This window comes from Dasypus novemcinctus, chromosome 26 (assembly GCF_030445035.2).
Source record: "Dasypus novemcinctus isolate mDasNov1 chromosome 26, mDasNov1.1.hap2, whole genome shotgun sequence".
Lineage (NCBI taxonomy): Eukaryota > Metazoa > Chordata > Mammalia > Cingulata > Dasypodidae > Dasypus > Dasypus novemcinctus.
Genome location: NC_080698.1, coordinates 55790443 through 55806719, shown reverse-complemented (window position 1 = coordinate 55806719; position 16277 = coordinate 55790443). Strand labels below are relative to the sequence as shown.

Here is a 16277-nt window from a genome sequence, read left to right as displayed (position 1 = left end):
AAGTCTCCCTGACCTCAGAGTTTTAGGCACCTGCTGTCCCTCCTGTTACCCACCATCATCATTGTCATGGAATAGCTTTGGGGCCAGGGCAGGTAAGGGTAGATAAATGGAACAGAACAGAGAGTCCAGAAATAGACCCACATATATATTGTCAGTGGGTCTTTGACAAAGGTGCCAAGGAAATTATAGTCTTTTCAACAAAATGAGAGCTGTTGCTGGACCAACAGGATATCCACATTGGAAAAAAAGAAGTTTGACCCTTACCTCAAATCATTAAAAAAAAAAAATTAACTTAAATTGGATTGTAGTAAAAGGTGAAACTGTACAAACCTAGAAGAAAACATAGAAAATTTTCGTGAACCTGGGATAGACAAAGATTTTTTAGATAGCATATAAAACGTGTGACTCAGATGAGAAAATAATGACAAATTGTACTTCAAAATGAAAAACCTCTTTGAGAGAGAGCATGAGGACAATGTAAAGGCAAGGAACCTACTAGGAGAAAAATATTTACAATACATACATATATCTAATGAAAGAACTTATATTCACTGTATCTAACCTTTAAATTCATCGCTATATTCCATTTCACTATTAATGGAACCTGGCAATATATTGGGCTTCACTTTTCAGGAAGTTTTGGATCACAGAGAGGTTCAACAATGGCAGTAGAGGAGTACTGGTGTGGGATGTTATTGACAGGGGACACATGGTTGGCAGGGAGTTCTACGGGGCATATATCCAGGGTACATAAAAATGTTTGGTTATTTTCATAGTGGTTACAATTAAAAACAACAACTGACGGAGTGCTGAGTTCCTAGCCAGGGGAGCTCTAGCACAGTCCCTAAGGGAACAGCAACAATCCCCCAAGTGCAATGGCAAAGACCAAAAAAGAACGAAGGTCCAACAATGAACCCTTGATACTAATGACGATGCTTGTGAGCCTGTGCACCTGAAATAAGAACAAGGCCTAGAGCTGCAGGGTGCCTAAGAGTTACCTCCTGAGAGCTTCCATGTTGCTCAAACGTGGCCAGTCTCAAAGCCAAACTCAGCATGTAAATGTGTTGCCTCCCCCACCAGTGTGGGACATGACTCCTGGGGATGAGCCTCCCTGGTGCTGAGGTATTACTACCAAGTACCAGCTGATGATGTAACCAGAAAATGACCTTGAATAAAAGGCTCAACTTGGACCAGCAGAATATCTCAGTCTACATATAATACCAGGAGTTAAAAATGCTTTTTGACCTGAATCAAGGGGGAATGGAAAGGACAAATGAGTTTATATGGCTATGAGTCTCCAAAAAGAGCTGAGAGTTTATCAGAGGGTTTGCCCTTATGCACACCTCAGCAGAGTCCCAGAGACAGATAAAGTAGATACAACCCTGGGTATTGGTTCTTCTGAGGGCTATAGAGATCCACAGGTTCTATGGACATGACAGATGGAGTTCATTGCCATGCCAGTTGGCCCTTCTTTGGAGTTTGTGTTTCTGTGTGGTGGAGCTGGACTCAGATGTGATCTTTTTTCACAAGCCTCTCCTGTTACTTTACCAGAACTGTAGTTGGTGCTGGGGTTTAATATATACCCAGGGGACCTGAATCTCTGGACTGACCATATGATAGCCAGGCCCTGAGCCTCAACAGACTTTAGCTTCTACACTCTGGTTTATTGGACTTACCCTACTCAGCTAACATGGAGTTGAAGAAGGTCAACCACCACACTATGGACCCAAGAGCGCTTACAACTGAAAGCAGGAGGATTGCATCCAGCATCCATGTGGAATCTAAGCCCCCTCTTGATATGGATGTGGAGTGGACACAACCAATCCAAGGTCCACAGGATTGAGGAATAGAATATGGATTAGAGTGGACTTACTGATATTCTATTCATGAACTATGATGATTGGTGGTCGGGGAAAATGTGACATTGGTGTGGAGAAAGTGGCCATGGTGGCTGCTGGGTGTGGGGAATGGGAGGAAGAGATGAGATGTGGAGGCGTTTTCGGGACTTGGAGTTGTCCTGGGTGGGGCTGCAGGGACAGTTACTGGACATTGTATGTCCTCCCATGGCCCACTGGGTGGAATGTGGGAGAGTGTGGGCTATGATGTGGACCATTGACCACGATGTGCAGTGGTGCTCAGAGATGTATTTGCCAGATGTAGTGAATGTCTCACGATAATGGAGGAGATTGTTGCTGTGGGGGGAGGAGTGGGGGGAGGGGGGTGGGGAGTATGTGGGGACCTCGTATTTTTTTAATGTAATATTGGAAGAGTAAATAAAGACAAAAAAAAAAAAGAACTTATATTCAGAATATATAAAGAACCCTTAACAGTCAATAAGAAGATGACAAACAACCCAATAAAAATGGATGAAAGATTTGAGCAGACACTTCACAAAAGATTTAAGAAAGTGTAATAGGCACATAAATAGATAATGCCATTAGGTTACCTGGGGAAATGCAAATTGAAACATAATGAGATACCAATACAGGCCTGGTAGAGTGGCTAAAATTTAGACTGACAGTATTAGAAGTTGACAAGGATGTGGAGCAATAGGAAACTTCATACATTCCTTGTAGGAATGTAAAATGGTTCAACCACTTTGAAAAACAGTTGGAAGTTTCTCCTTAAGATAAACATCTGCTTACCATATGTCCCAGCAATTCAACCCCAAGCTATCACAGAAAGACTCTGTATGAATATTCATAGCAGCTTTGTTTATAATAGCTAAAAATTGGACAGAATTTACATGACAATCAAGAGGTGAAAGGATAGACAAACTGCATTGTATTCATACAATGAAATAATATTTAGCAATAAAAAAGAATCACTGACAAATGCAGTGAAATGGATGGATTTCAATTTATTATGCTGGATTATTTTGAATTCAAGCTAAGAAAGTACATACTGTACAATTCCTTGTGTGTGAAATTCTGGAAGAGTCTAATTTAACTTATAGTGATCAAATGCAGATCAGTTGTTTCCTGGAGATGAGGATTAGTTATTAAAAGCAACACCAGGGAACTTCTTGGAATGATGGAAAGTTCAATACTCAGATTGTGTTGCTGGCTCCAGGAGTCTATAAATTTGTCAGTATTCACCAAATGAATACTTAAATAGGTGCCTTTTATTGTATGCATATTATATTTCAAAGTTGATTTTTTTTAGTGAAGGACTTTTTTTTATTAGAGGAGTTGTAAGTTAACAGAAAACTTATGCAGAAAATGCAGAGTTCCCATATACCCCCCTATTATTAATACCTTGCCTTAGTGTGGTACATCTGTAATAATTGATGAAAGAACACTTATAATTGTACCATTACCTATAGTCCATGGTTTACATTAGGGTTCACTGTGTTGAATGGTTCCATGGAGTTTTTTGTATGTGTGTGTGTTTTTAATTTTTATTCTGGTAACATATATACAATCTAAAATTTTCCCTTTTGATGAAGGGCCCGTTTTTGAATAAGCAGTATTTGAGATTGAGGCAGGCTAGTTTAGGGAATGAGAAGATGACTCTAAAACCTGGCAGAAACGCATGACTGTGAAACACATGGCCATGGAATCCCACCTGGAAATCCCGAGGAAAAGACCGTACAAGAAGACTGCTGGAAGAATTCCACGAGAACCCCACCATTTAGAATGTGATTTCGCCCTGGTTCAAGGAAAAGCCCTTGGGAAACGGACTTGGCCCAGTGGTTAGGGCGTCCGTCTACCACATGGGAGGTCCATGGTTCAAACCCCGGGCCTCCTTGACCCGTGTGGAGCTGGCCCATGCGGAGTGCTGATGCGCACAAGGAGTGCTGTGCCACACAGGGGTGTCCCCCGCGTAGGGGAGCCCCATGCTCAAGAAGAGCGCCCCGTAGGGAGAGCCGCCCAGCGCGAAAGAAAGTGCAGCCTGCCCAGGAATGGCGCCGCCCACACTTCCCGTGCCGCTGATGACAACAGAAGCGGACAAAGAAACAAGGCGCAGCAAATAGACACAGAGAACAGACAACTGGGGGATGGGGGAATTAAATAAATAAATAAATCTTTATAAAAAATAAAAAAATAAAAAAAAAAAGGAAAAGCCCTGGATATTCTCAACGGTTCTTATCATCCCCCTTCCCCTGGGGAATTGGTGGGTGGGGTAACCAATCAGAACAGCAAACAGCTGGGACCCCTCCCCAGAACCTTAACAAGGGGAGGAGTAATTAATGGTTTAAAAAGCTAGTGCAGGGAAGCAGATTTGGCTCAACGGATAGAGCATCTGCCTACCACAGGGGAGGTCCATGGTTCAAACCCCGGGCCTCCTTGACCTGTGTGGAGCTGACCCATGTGCAGTGCTGATGCGCGCAAGGAATGCACCCCTCAAGGAGAGCTGCCCAGTGTGAAAAAAGTGCAGCCTGCCCAGGAGTGGCGCCGCACACACGGAGAGCTGACGCAGCAAGATGATGCAACAAAAAGAAACACAGATTCTCAGTGCTGCTGACAACAACAGAAGCGGACACAGAAGAACACACAGTGAATGGACACAGAAAGCAGACAAGGGGGGTGGGGGTGGGGGAAGGGCGGGGAAGGGGAGAGAAATAAATTTTAAAAATTTTTAAATAAAAAAAAACCAAGCACAGAGGCGAAATCGCCCTTCCTCTGCCTGACCAGCCTGTGAGTATACCTGGGGACCTCTAATCTGTTGTTTTCTCTCGTTTCTTTCCTCTTCTCCATTTCCTTAATAAACTACTGGCCTAACTAAATTGGCATGTTCTTAAGTTCTTTCATGTGACATAGCCAAGAACCTGAGGACTCCAGCCACAAGGTTTCAGGACACCCACAGATGTCCAGCAGGTGACTGGATTTCGATTTCGGGGTCTCGAGACTGACTTGCAGCCTGAGATGGAGGTGAGGCTCTGAGACTGGTTTGCAGTGATAGCTGAAGCAGTTCAGTGAGTCACTCACGCCAAATACAGAAATATCTGCTCTCAAGCAGCTCCTAATGCAGACAGTTCTATTAAAAATGTTTTTTCCACTGGGACCGGGGCCAGGCACAGGAAGCCTGGGGCAGCAGAGGCAGTGGAGACGGCGTGACCCCCACTTCCTCTTCAATCCTTGGTCCTCTTCGGAGTTGGTTTTTAATCAATGCCCAAATATGTATTAAACCTTTACTAAATGGCAGGCACTGGTTAGCTGAGAAGAATGAATCTTAGTGGGAGTAACAGGATGGTTCCGATGTTTCTAGCTACCGTGGCTGAGAGGAGGATTAAACAGGAGATAAATCCAGGCAGAGCAGCAGGTCAGTGTGGTGTGTGGTCCTACGCTGGCATCTGTGATGCGGAGTCTCCAAAATTACCCAGTGTTAGGTGTAATGAGGGTTAGTTCTTTGTGTTACCGTAGGCACGACTATTTCCAAAGAAGGGCCCGCTCCATCCCGTGCTACAAGAGAGAAACTTTTCTCTCAGTGAGAAGGTGATTTATTGCAAGTGCACAAGCCAGGAACTGGGAGACTCTTCCCCAAACCAGTTCAAAGTGAGAAGGGACGCTAGGGTTTTACAGGGGGAGTGGAGGTTGAGGATCGAGTGGTGACTGATGCATTCTGGCCATGTGGGTTTTGACTCTGGAATTTCTTACAGGGTCCCCTGTGCTGTCTCCTGTGTGATGGCCTGTTTCAGGCCCTTTCTCTCAGGGAAGTGGCAGGTTCCTGGGCTACAAGGCACTCCTGGCAATGGCTTCGCTGAGACGCTGTCTTATTCCTGACTTGCCTGGGAGTGGAACTGGGAAGGTCTGGTTATTGTCCTTCTAGGAACTAAGAATGAAGAAGAAACTACCATTCGATTAGGCTAATAGGAAACCAGTACCACTAGATCTTGGGAAGGTATTTGAAATTTTCAGAGCTGTTTAAGAGAAGAAATTCTCCCCCTATCAGCTGTGATTGCATTAACTCCTGATTAATAAAAAATGTATGCCCTTAGCACTGACAGAGTGAACTGGAGGGTCAGTTCTTTGGTCCCAGGGTGACGTCTCCCTGGAAGTGTGGGAATTAGCACCCCGCTGACTGGCGGCTTCACTTCTGCTATTTGCATCTCCTCCCCTGAGTTCCTGTTGTACCAGCTCACTGTGACCCAGGCCACCCACGATTTCTTCTCTTTCCACATTCTCCACAAAACTCTTGGATGATCCGTGATTCTCACAATTAATATTTTACTACCGTTTCCCAGAAAGAAATTTCCACCTTAGGGGTAAATGCAGGGTTGCAATTTTGCTAGGTGGTGTACATCTTTGGATGGAATCACCGCTGGGTGTTAGGGCCAGGCTGTAGTTAGGGTGGGATGTAGTAAGGAAGCACATTCTGTGCTCTGACTCAGGGAAAACATGCTGTGATTCCATTGCCCCAAATTATCTTCTTCAAACCCACATGTTTCCTTGGAGAGTCTCCCATGTGTGGCAATAATGACCATCAGCCATTGGTTCAACCCTGGGAGGTTATATAATTCTGCCAGGTAGGAAAAGATTTCTGCACTGTTTAACTGGCCTTCGTCCCATTCTCAAGAGCTCACCAGAAGTCTACGATGACTGTAAGGTGGTGCACTTACGAGCGCTTTAACTTAAACAAAAGCCAGGTGAGTTCATTTGATATCAGCCTGTCTCAGGTGCTGGCAAAGTCAAGTGTCCTGTGTTAATACCATGCTGTTGTCAAATTGCGCACATTCCACGACCTCTTGTGGGCCATCCTGTGGCTTCAGACCAGTCCTGGATAGGTGGTTACTTGCGGTCGGTGCCCCCAAAGGTTTAGATGGAGTGGGAACACCAGATACGGACTATAGAAATTGTTTTTGCCGCATATAGGGAAGGAAATGAACATCGAATTCTACCATGGCCAGAGCTAAGTTTGGTGCGTGTATTTATCTAATCTCTTCATCACCCTAGTACTGCAAGGTAGCTTTATAGATGAAGTATAAATCCACAAGAAAAGCGGCCTCCTCAGGGCCACAGGAAAACGCGCATGGGGCTGAGTTTCACGCCCCCGCCTGGTGACTCCAAACGCACTCTTCCTACACGCATTGAGGCAGTGGGAGAGAGTGTCAATAAATTAATATAAATATAGACTCATGTGTATGCTTACTGTGATCAGGAAACTTGATCTTTTTTGGGGAAGAGTCATTTCTACTATCTTCCACTCATTAAAATTGCCATAAAAAGAGAAGCAGCTGACCCACGCTTACCAGCTGGCAAGTTCCAGGGCTGGGACCAGAACCCGCGGCCCTGCCCACTCCAGCGGGCTGTCACCCCTCCTTGGGTAGGTAACCCCCGGGCACAGGTGAGTGTGAACCATGGACAGGGAGTGTGGGTGCTTGTCCTGAAGTGGAGAATGCCCCTCACTCAGCCAGTCGTGGGGTCTGAGAAGGACTGAGCTGCGCCCCCCTCCCCGCTGGGGCGGGACCATCGGCTGCTCCTGCAGGGCCGGCTTAGAAGCAGGCTCGGGAGCCAGGCCCCCAGGCTCACACCCGGCCCTGCCGCCCTGGGCCGCGTGACCCCGCAAAGCACCTTGTCTCTCCAAGCCTCAGTTCCCCACCCCGTAAAGGGAGGAATGGGACCATCCTTTGCAGGGTGGTCGCGAGGTCGCAACACACTGCTAAGGAGCGCCGGGTACAGGGTGGGCGCTCAGAAGCTCTTCATGGTGGCTGGTGCCTGCGCGGGGGCAGACGGAGTGGAAGGAAGGAAAGGCAGGTGGACGCGCCGTGAGCACTGGCAGGGGACGCGCCGGTCCTGGGGAGGGGACTCGCTGTGACAACGCTGCACGGCCGGCGTCCTTCTGCGCCTTGTCCCCCCCGTGGTCCGTGGAGGTCTCAGCACAAGGCACGCCTGACCGCCCGCCCGAGGGCGCCAGAGGCAGCCCTTAGCCTGGCCTGTCCACCCGAGGCCCCCAGACCCCCGGGCGCCGAGCCGGGCGAGCAGGGCCCTGGGATGAGGAGAAGGTCCCCAGAGCCCAGGCTTCCGCGCAAACCCTTCCTGCTCAGAGAACTCTCCCACCGGCCTGGCGCTGATTAGACCTCGCCGAGGTCCTGCTGGGTCCGGGCTTCGGGGCTGGGGGGCCCTGTGCACCCAGCCGGGGCGGCACCTGAGCTGGGGAACTCTGGAGCGCGATGTGGCACTCAGCAGGTTAGGGAACACGGGCCTTGAGCCCCCGCACAGAGTTGGCACCAGCAGATGGTGGCTGTGTTTAGTTATTACTGTTTCCCGTGACGTTGTGGACCCCTTCCTGGAGAATCTTCCTCCACTACTTGTGGTTTTTCCTTACATTGGGGCTCCGTGCAGGATTTCACTGGGCAGGGAGTACACGCCAGGAAGGTGAACCCTGCATTGGTGGGCAGCGAGAGCCCCCAGGTCCCTGCTTCAGGAAATACCAGACAGTGGTCCACCGACCTCCCGCCTCCCCAAGCCTGCCCAGTGATGGCCCAACCAGGGAGGGGTCCTTAGCTTGGGGGCACGAGTCCCTTTGAGAATCTAAGGAAAGCGGAGTGCCCTCTCCCTAGAAAAGCCAGTGTGTTAAAACAACAACAAACAACTTGATGTTTAAAAGGCAGACATCCCTCCTCCCCAGTTAGCACTTTTTCTGCAGATGGAAATGTCAGCATCTCAGGGTACCAGACCAAGCCAGAAGCTGTCCTTCCCCAGTGGGCAGTCCTGCCCATGGCCATCAGCACAAACACCAAGGACTGAGCCCCTGGCTTATTTGGGGGTCCCGGGGTGCTCTGCAGGTTGCTGCCGGACGCTCTCTGACCCTCTCGGAGCTCCTGGGCCTCCACTTGCTCCCTGCTTCTCCCTGTTTCTCCTGCTGCTCCCTGCTGCTCCCCAGCCTCCTGCCATCCCCCCATCTAGGGCACGGCTGCTTTCGCCCTCATTGTCCCCACCTCTCCTCCCAGCGTGGATAGCGCAGGACAGTCCTGTGTGTGCGAGACTTTCCAGAAGGAGTTCGACCAGGAAGACACGTAGAGGTGGAGGTGCATGTTAAGGTGGATACTCCCAGAGGCCAGGGTGGGGAGATGGGCTGGGCAGAGATGAAAGACGCCAGCAAGCAGCACAGCCCAGGGGGGCTTGTCTTCTTCAGGTCTGCCCTCCGAGGCCCGCCCTGGCCGTGCCGAGGGAAGATACTTTCCTTGCTCCCTTCGGGTCTCATGCGGGGCAGACAATGGATGAAGCGTGCACCCAAGGACACACAGGCATTGTCAGGTGGGATGCAGGGCTTAAAACAGCTTTAACCACCTGACGTGCTGCGAGACACTCCAGGGGGCTCAGAGAAAGATGACGCAGAAGGAGGCCGATAGTGATTGGGGATGGGTGATGGGCAGATGGGGGCTCACGATACCATTTCCCTTTGATGTATGCTTGTAAAATGTTCCCTAATGAAGTTTTTGTTTTTTTTAAGGAGGTAGCAGGGATTGAACCCGGGATCTGGTATGTGGGAGGCAAGTGCTTTGCCAGTGAGCTACATCCACTCCCCAGTTACTATGCTTGTTGTTTAGGAGGTACTAGGGATTGAACCTGGGACTTCATGTATGGGAAGCAGGCGCTCAACCACTGAGCTATACCTGCTCCCCCCTAACAAAGTTTAAAAAAAAAGATTATTTTCCCCCTTTTCTCCCCCTCCCCCACCCTGCTGTTTTTGCTGTCTCTCTCCATTCACTGGTGACCTTCTGTATCTATTTCTCCTTTTGTCTTCTCATTTTTCTCCTCTAGGATTCACCAGGATTCAATCCTGGGGACCTCTGATGTGGAGAGAGGTTCCCTATCACCTGCGCCACCTCAGTTCTGATCTCTGCTGTGCTTCACCGTGACTCTCTCCTTCGTCTTTCTTCTGTTGCATCATCATCTTGCTGCGTGACTCACTTGCACAGGCACTGGCTCACCACGCGGACACTCGGCTCACCATGTATGCACTGGCTTACGGAGTGGGCACTGGCTCACCACGCTGGCACTGGCTTGCCACACAGGCATTCACGTGGGCACTGGCTTGCCATGTGGGCACTGGCTCACCACGCTGGCACTGGCTTGCCACACAGGCATTCACATGGGCACTGGCTTGCCATGTGGGCACTGGCTCACCACGCAGGCACTCGGCTCACATGCAGGCGCTGGCTCACCACGTGGGCACTTGCATGCACACTCGGCTTGCCACATGGGCACTCAGCTCACCACGCAGGCGCTGGCTTGCTGTGCGGGCACTCGGCTCACATGCAGGCGCTGGCTCACCATGTGGGCACTTGCATGCACACTCGGCTTGCCACATGGGCACTCAGCTCACCACGCAGGCACTGGCTTGCTGTGCGGGCACTCGGCTCACATGCAGGCGCTGGCTCACCGTGCGGTACTCACACAGGCACTCGGCTCACCACACAGGCACAGTTTCTCGACTCTTTTTTGTTTTCACCAGGAGTCCCCAGGGATTGAACCCGGGTCCTCCCATATGGTAGGCGGAGGCCTTATCACTTGAGCCACATCCACTTCAAAGCTGTAAAAACATGCTACTCACCTCCCAGTCTCCACTCTTGGCAGCATAAAAAAAATCTAGAGACTTTGAAATTAGAATTTTCCTCAGCATGATCGAATTCTTAGTTGGGGCTCTGGCCTCCTAGAGATTTCTATAGGAATGAGCCAGAAAGAACAAGCTCGCAGCATCCAGGGTCCCAGGAGGGGGGAATCATTCAGTTACAAGGATCGCTGAGCGGCAGAGCCCAGGAGCATGATGGTCGCAGCCTTTCCCTTGTTCCTGGAGTGTCTACCCCGTGCCCTGTCTGGGCTGGACCTGGCTTGGGGGCAGGAGGAGGACAGCAGGGCAGACAGCAGGCCAGGGGTCCAAGGAGGTGACACTTCAGTGACGTCTGGGAAGGCAAGGAAAGGCATTCCACAGAAAGCGGCGTGGCTGAAGACAGAAAGACCACAGCCTTCCCTGACTGTAGGTCTTGAGGAAGTCTCTCCTGGGGACAGTGTGCTTGTGTAGGCAAGTGTGTGAGTGTGTGACAGTGCATACGTGTGTGTACATGTGAGTGTGTGAGTGCACGTGAGCATGCAAGTGAACATGCATGTATGCACGTGTGCGTGTGTATGAGAGTTTACACATGTGAATTGTGAGGTGTGCATCTGAGTGTGCAAGAAGGTGCATGTGTATATGTGCATGTGTGTGCATAAGTGTGATCTTGTGCATATATATGAGTGTGCATATTACAAGTGAATGCATGTGTGTGAATGTATGAGTGTGCAGGCATGTAAGGGGTGTGCACGAGTGTGTGAGTGTGCAGGTGTGTGTGCCTACGTGCGTGTGTTGTGTTCAGTGGTCAAGACCTGCGAGTGCCTGGTGGCTCCCAGCCTGGCGGGGGGGCAGAGCTTCAGTGTGTTGATGGTGCTCCGCACACTGTCCCTCCCCGTGGAGATGGCTGTGAGCCACGGGCTGAGCCCTGGAGAGGCTGGGTCACACTGCATGTAGGCGGTGGAGCTGGGATTACATGGAGGAGACGAGGAAGAAATGCAGAGGTGCCAAACAGGGGGGGTGCGGGAACTGACCCTGAAGGCCTGCGCTTTATCCCACCAGGTGGCCAGAGCTCATGCTGTCCAAAGCGCAAGAGGCCGTGTGTTCCAGAGGGACCCACCATGCTCGCTCAGTAGTTTGCCATGTCATCTCCATTCCTCGGCTGAGACCGTGGAGGCTGAGTGTGGGAAAGGGCTTTGAACACAATGACCACCTTCTCTGTCATGTGTGCGGTATGTGTCCCTTTAGCTCTTTGACACGGGTGAGCCAGAGTCAACATGGCCAGTTCCAGCTTGAGTGGACCCTGTAGGCTCATGCAGTTCTCTTCTGCCCAGTCAGCAGAAAGGTGGGGTGACTGCAGTGTTCATTCAAGAAAATGTGGCGTGCAGAAATGTGAGTGGAGAAGCAGTTCACCCAGGGCCCCTGACCCACACGCGTACCCTGTAACATTTTACGAGAGCACCTTTGTAAAGTATCTGTTTCCTCACACTCCAGTGGCAATATCTACCTGCAGCCATCTCTTAGGGGACCCCCCACTGCTACTTCTTATGAGGTTGACAGCAGGAACAGTCCATACAACATGACCCTGCTCTGAGGCCAGGGTGGTAGGTTCAGGACTGGGCCGCTTAGCTGCAACCAATGGGCCCCAGGGACCTGTGGCCTCAGGGCAGGGAATAGGAGCTGATGCAGTGCCCTTCAGTGGGAGTTCTGGGGGGTAGAGGCTCAAAGCAAGGAAAGGGAGTCTGCAGCCTAGAAGGACAGCGATGAGGGAAACAGACAAGAGAAATCCAGAAAGAGCTCTGACAGCACGAGCCCAAGGTCGGTACCACAACTGAGCAGCGTGGCGCCCTTTGTGGACTCCAGAAGGTTATGTCCTTAAGCTAACCCATTCCTGCGCGTTCTATGTGGGACCTTTTGGTTAGATCCGGGTAAGAGACCTTTTGATTAGATGACTTTTGATTAGCTTGCTTCAGTTAAGGGCCTCTGATTGGAATGTGGGACCCAGGGTGGGTCCCAATCTTCTTACTGGAGACCTTTATAAATGGAGGACTAAAAGCAGATGCCCAGAAAGAAGTGACAGAGACAGAGAAGAGCCCAGAAGCTGGAATCAGCAGAACCCAGAGGCTGAGGAGAGATGAGGACTGGAGAGGGGAGAGGTGAGCCACGTGCCTGACTGCCCACAGCTGAGCTTGGAAAGAATGTGAGCCTGGAGGAGAAGGTAGAGACCTGCTGCCATTTTGCTTTGCCATGTGGCGGGAGTCCTAGATCGCCAGCAGCCAATCTTTGGTGAGACAACTGATGGTGCCTTGATTTGGACATTTTCATAACCTCACAATTCTAAGCTTTTAACTTAATATAAATTCCCATTTAAAAAGCCAACCCATTTCTGATATACTGCATTGACAGCCTTTAGCAAACAAAGACAGCCACCCATGCTGCTTGGCGTTTTCCATGAATTTCAAGAAATAGCCCAGTTATCTCCTAATGAAAGCTTTTTTTCTGGGTAAGCTATTTTAAATTGAAATTCTGGGAAGCAGATTTGCTCAATGGATAGAGCATCTGCCTATCACATGGGAGGCCCTGGGTTCAAACCCAGGGCCTCCTTACCCGTGTGGTGAGCTGACCCATGTGCAGTGCTGATGCACGCAAGGAGTGCTGTGCCATACAGGGGTGTCCCCCGCGTAGGGGAACCCCACACGCAAGAAGTGCGCCCCGTAAGGAGAGCTGCCCCGTGTGAAAAAAGTATAGCCTGCCCAGGAATGGCACCACACACATGGAGAGCTGACACAATGAGATGACGCAACAAAAAGAAACACAGATTCCCGGTGCCACTGACAAGAATGCGAGCAGACCCAGAAGAACACACAGTGAATGGACACAGAGAGCAGACAACTGGGGAAGGGGTGGAAGGGGAGAGAAATTAAAAAAAAGAAAAAAGGAAATTCTGCCATTTGCATCCTCCAAAAATTTCCCAGCTGTCTTAGTTTGCCAGCGCTGCTGTAACAAAGACCACACCCTGGCTGGCTTAAACAACAGGGATTTATTGTCTCCCAGGTTTGGAGGCTGAAGCCCAACCCCAAGGTATTGGCAGGCCCTGCTTCCTCTGAAGACAGAAGCTTTCTGGTGGTAGCTCACCAGCAAACCATAGCTCAGGCTCTGCTGCCGTCACATGGCCATCTCTCCCCACCTGTCTCCTACTTCCCTGTGAAAGCTCTTCTGCCTATGAGGACTCCAGTGAGGCTGGATGAAGGCCCACCTGATTCAGTGTGGCCTCATCTTAGCTAATACCATCTTCTAAGTTCTTCTTTACCAAGAAAATCACACCCAGGGGCCTGGGGGTAGGACTTGAACACAGCTTTGCGGAGGACGTGATTCAGTCCATGACACCAGCCAACACACATCAGCTGTGAACTAGACAGTGTATATGCCCATCCCTCTCACGTAAGATTTTTTCATAATATTTTCTCAATATTTAGATATTTTTTCCTTAAGAACAATTCTGAGAATGGGTAAAAATGAATGAAAAGCTTTAAAGTTTTTGAAAGGTTGGCTGAATTGCTCCCCAAAAGGATCGTATCAATTTACATTCCTACACATGATGAATGAGATTTGGACGTATTTCTACATCCTAGTCTGCCTTGGATATTATCTTAAGGTAAGATGTCTTATTTAAAATTGCATTATTTTGATATCTGGAAAGTGAAGCCGTTTTCCCATTTGTATTACAAGTGAAAGAGACCCAGCTCAGTGTAGCTTAAGGAAAAGGGCAGTTCATTAGCCCCCACGATGGAAAAGGCTAGGAGGAGAGGGCTCTTTGATCCAGAGGCTCAGACGAGGTTACAAGACTCCCCCATTTGTCTCAGCTGCGCGCTGCGCCCTGGCCTCTGTGCTTCCGGGGAGGGTGGCCCGGGCAGCACTGCCAGCGCCGTGCCTGCAGCCAGGCTGGGAGGGCGGGGAGCAGCCAGCCCCAGTCCTCGCACGGAGACAGCTCCGCCTCGGGAAGAGGGGCTCCTCGGGAGGAGAAGGAGAGGCCTGCCGGGCAACGAGGGCAGACGCCACCTCGCCATGTGCGTGCTGGTAACTGTGTTTCCTCTTCTGTGACAGCTCTCATCATGACAGTTTTAAAATATACATAGGAGCCCTTTAAACATTTTATTAAAGAGTTTAACCATTTTCTGCCCAATTTGTTATATGCATTTATTTGTCTTAGTTTTTTTTTTGCCTTTTTGTTCCCATAAAGTGGGGTTTCATCTGTGAATGAAGAGGTAAGAGATTTCATTCATTCATGCAAGCAGAATTATAGAATCTGTATATCCCTAGTGGCTGGCATCTAGCAAGCGTGAAGGAGGCTGCTGTCCTTGGGGACAGTGAGAAGAATGTGGCGAGCTGTAGGCCGGAAGTGAGAGCCACACACACAGGCAGTATTTAGATCGTGATGGATTTGAGATTGCTGTGGGCATGTACACCAGAGAGAGAAGAGGGGCAAGGACCAAAGCCAGGAACATGTCCCCGTTAGCGCGGGCTGTGGAACAAGCAGGGCCAGCGAAGAAGCCCAAACCAGGTTTGGTGCGTGACGAGTGTTCGGAGCACTCACTCGGGGGCGTGGGGGAGGCCAGATGCTGCCCTGAGCACTTTATGTTGTTGTAGTAGTGAGGCAATACTTTTTTTTATTAGCAGCCCAATTCCTGTTGGACGGGAGCCCACTCTGGAGAAATACTCTGACCAGTGTGTGTGGGTGAAAGGCGAGGCTTCGAGGGCTGTGGATATGGGTGTCAGAGCTCCTTGCGAGAGAAAAGGAGTCAATTCCCAGTGAGGAGGAGACAGGAGGTGTGGAAATGGGGGACAGGGGACGAGACTGGGGGTGCTGCATGAGATAACGCTTCCAGGGGTTGCCCCTTTCCTAGCGCGGAGTTCCTCTAGGCTGGGGGGGCAGATGGGCTGACTGGGGGAGGCTGGCGAAAGGGACGGGCAGCGACCGAGCCGTGGGAGAACACACAGCGGCCAGGACTTGACCAAACTCCCGGGATGGGCTCTGGGCTTGCGAAACTGGTGGTGGAGTCCCAGCGACCTGAACCCTCAGGAGCGGGAGGGCTCCCGGTGGTGCCTGTGAGGCACATCCTCCAGCTTCTTCAGGCTAAGAGGAGGAATCCAGCGGGACACAGCGACAACAGCCAGGAGAAAAGCCATTTCGGCTTTTCTGGAACAATAGGGTCTTTTGAAAGGGTCAGTACATACACTTGGTAATAAGCGCTTTGATAATGAGGACAATAGGTTAAATCACAGGAAGTGCGGGGAACTCATCCAGCAGGATCGTTTAGGCCCCTTCCTCCTCCAGCCTCTCAACCTGCTGTGGGCACGCCTCGCCCGGGGGCTTCTGTGATTCTTGAATGTTTTCGACTTTAGTTCCAGTCCTATGATAAGTGAGTTCCACAGTCTGTTAGAAATCTATGCTTCAAAACATCTTGCCCTCCCACTCCTCCACCCCCACAGATCACAGGCCTCTCCAGGAAAGCCAGGTTTGAACAGGGAGCTACTGCTAGAGTACAGGTTGCTATGGCAACCACTCAAACAGCAGAGCCCAGGTTGGCACCTGGGAGTGGGTTTCTATGGAGACTCAGAGAGTTGACCCTCAGCAGGGGCTCCTCTTGAGCCTTTTATCCAGACAGTTTCTCACCACTGCGTTGACCCCTCTTGCCCTCGGAGCTCCAACACGGTGGTCTCAGATATTGCCGTGGTTTTCCTTTGAATAAAGCGGCTCTAAATATTTCATGGCAGCTGTTCTG

The 16277-nt window shown here is 50.2% G+C and overlaps 1 protein-coding gene across 3 annotated transcripts in view; it reads left to right on the top strand.

Annotated features, from left to right (window-relative positions):
* TXNRD3 (thioredoxin reductase 3) overlaps nt 1–14677 on the top strand; it is a 110909-nt gene extending 96232 nt beyond the window's left edge. The window contains exons 17-19 of one of the 3 annotated variants that reach the window (XR_011647580.1): nt 9708–10099; nt 10209–12473; nt 13091–14677. The gene's annotated coding sequence lies outside the window, so the exon portion shown is untranslated. Of the gene's footprint in view, nt 1–9707 lie in introns of all 3 variants that reach the window. The other 2 variants (XR_011647579.1, XM_004449099.5) reach the window with 2 other exon arrangements.
* Nucleotides 14678–16277: the final 1600 nt, after the last annotated feature.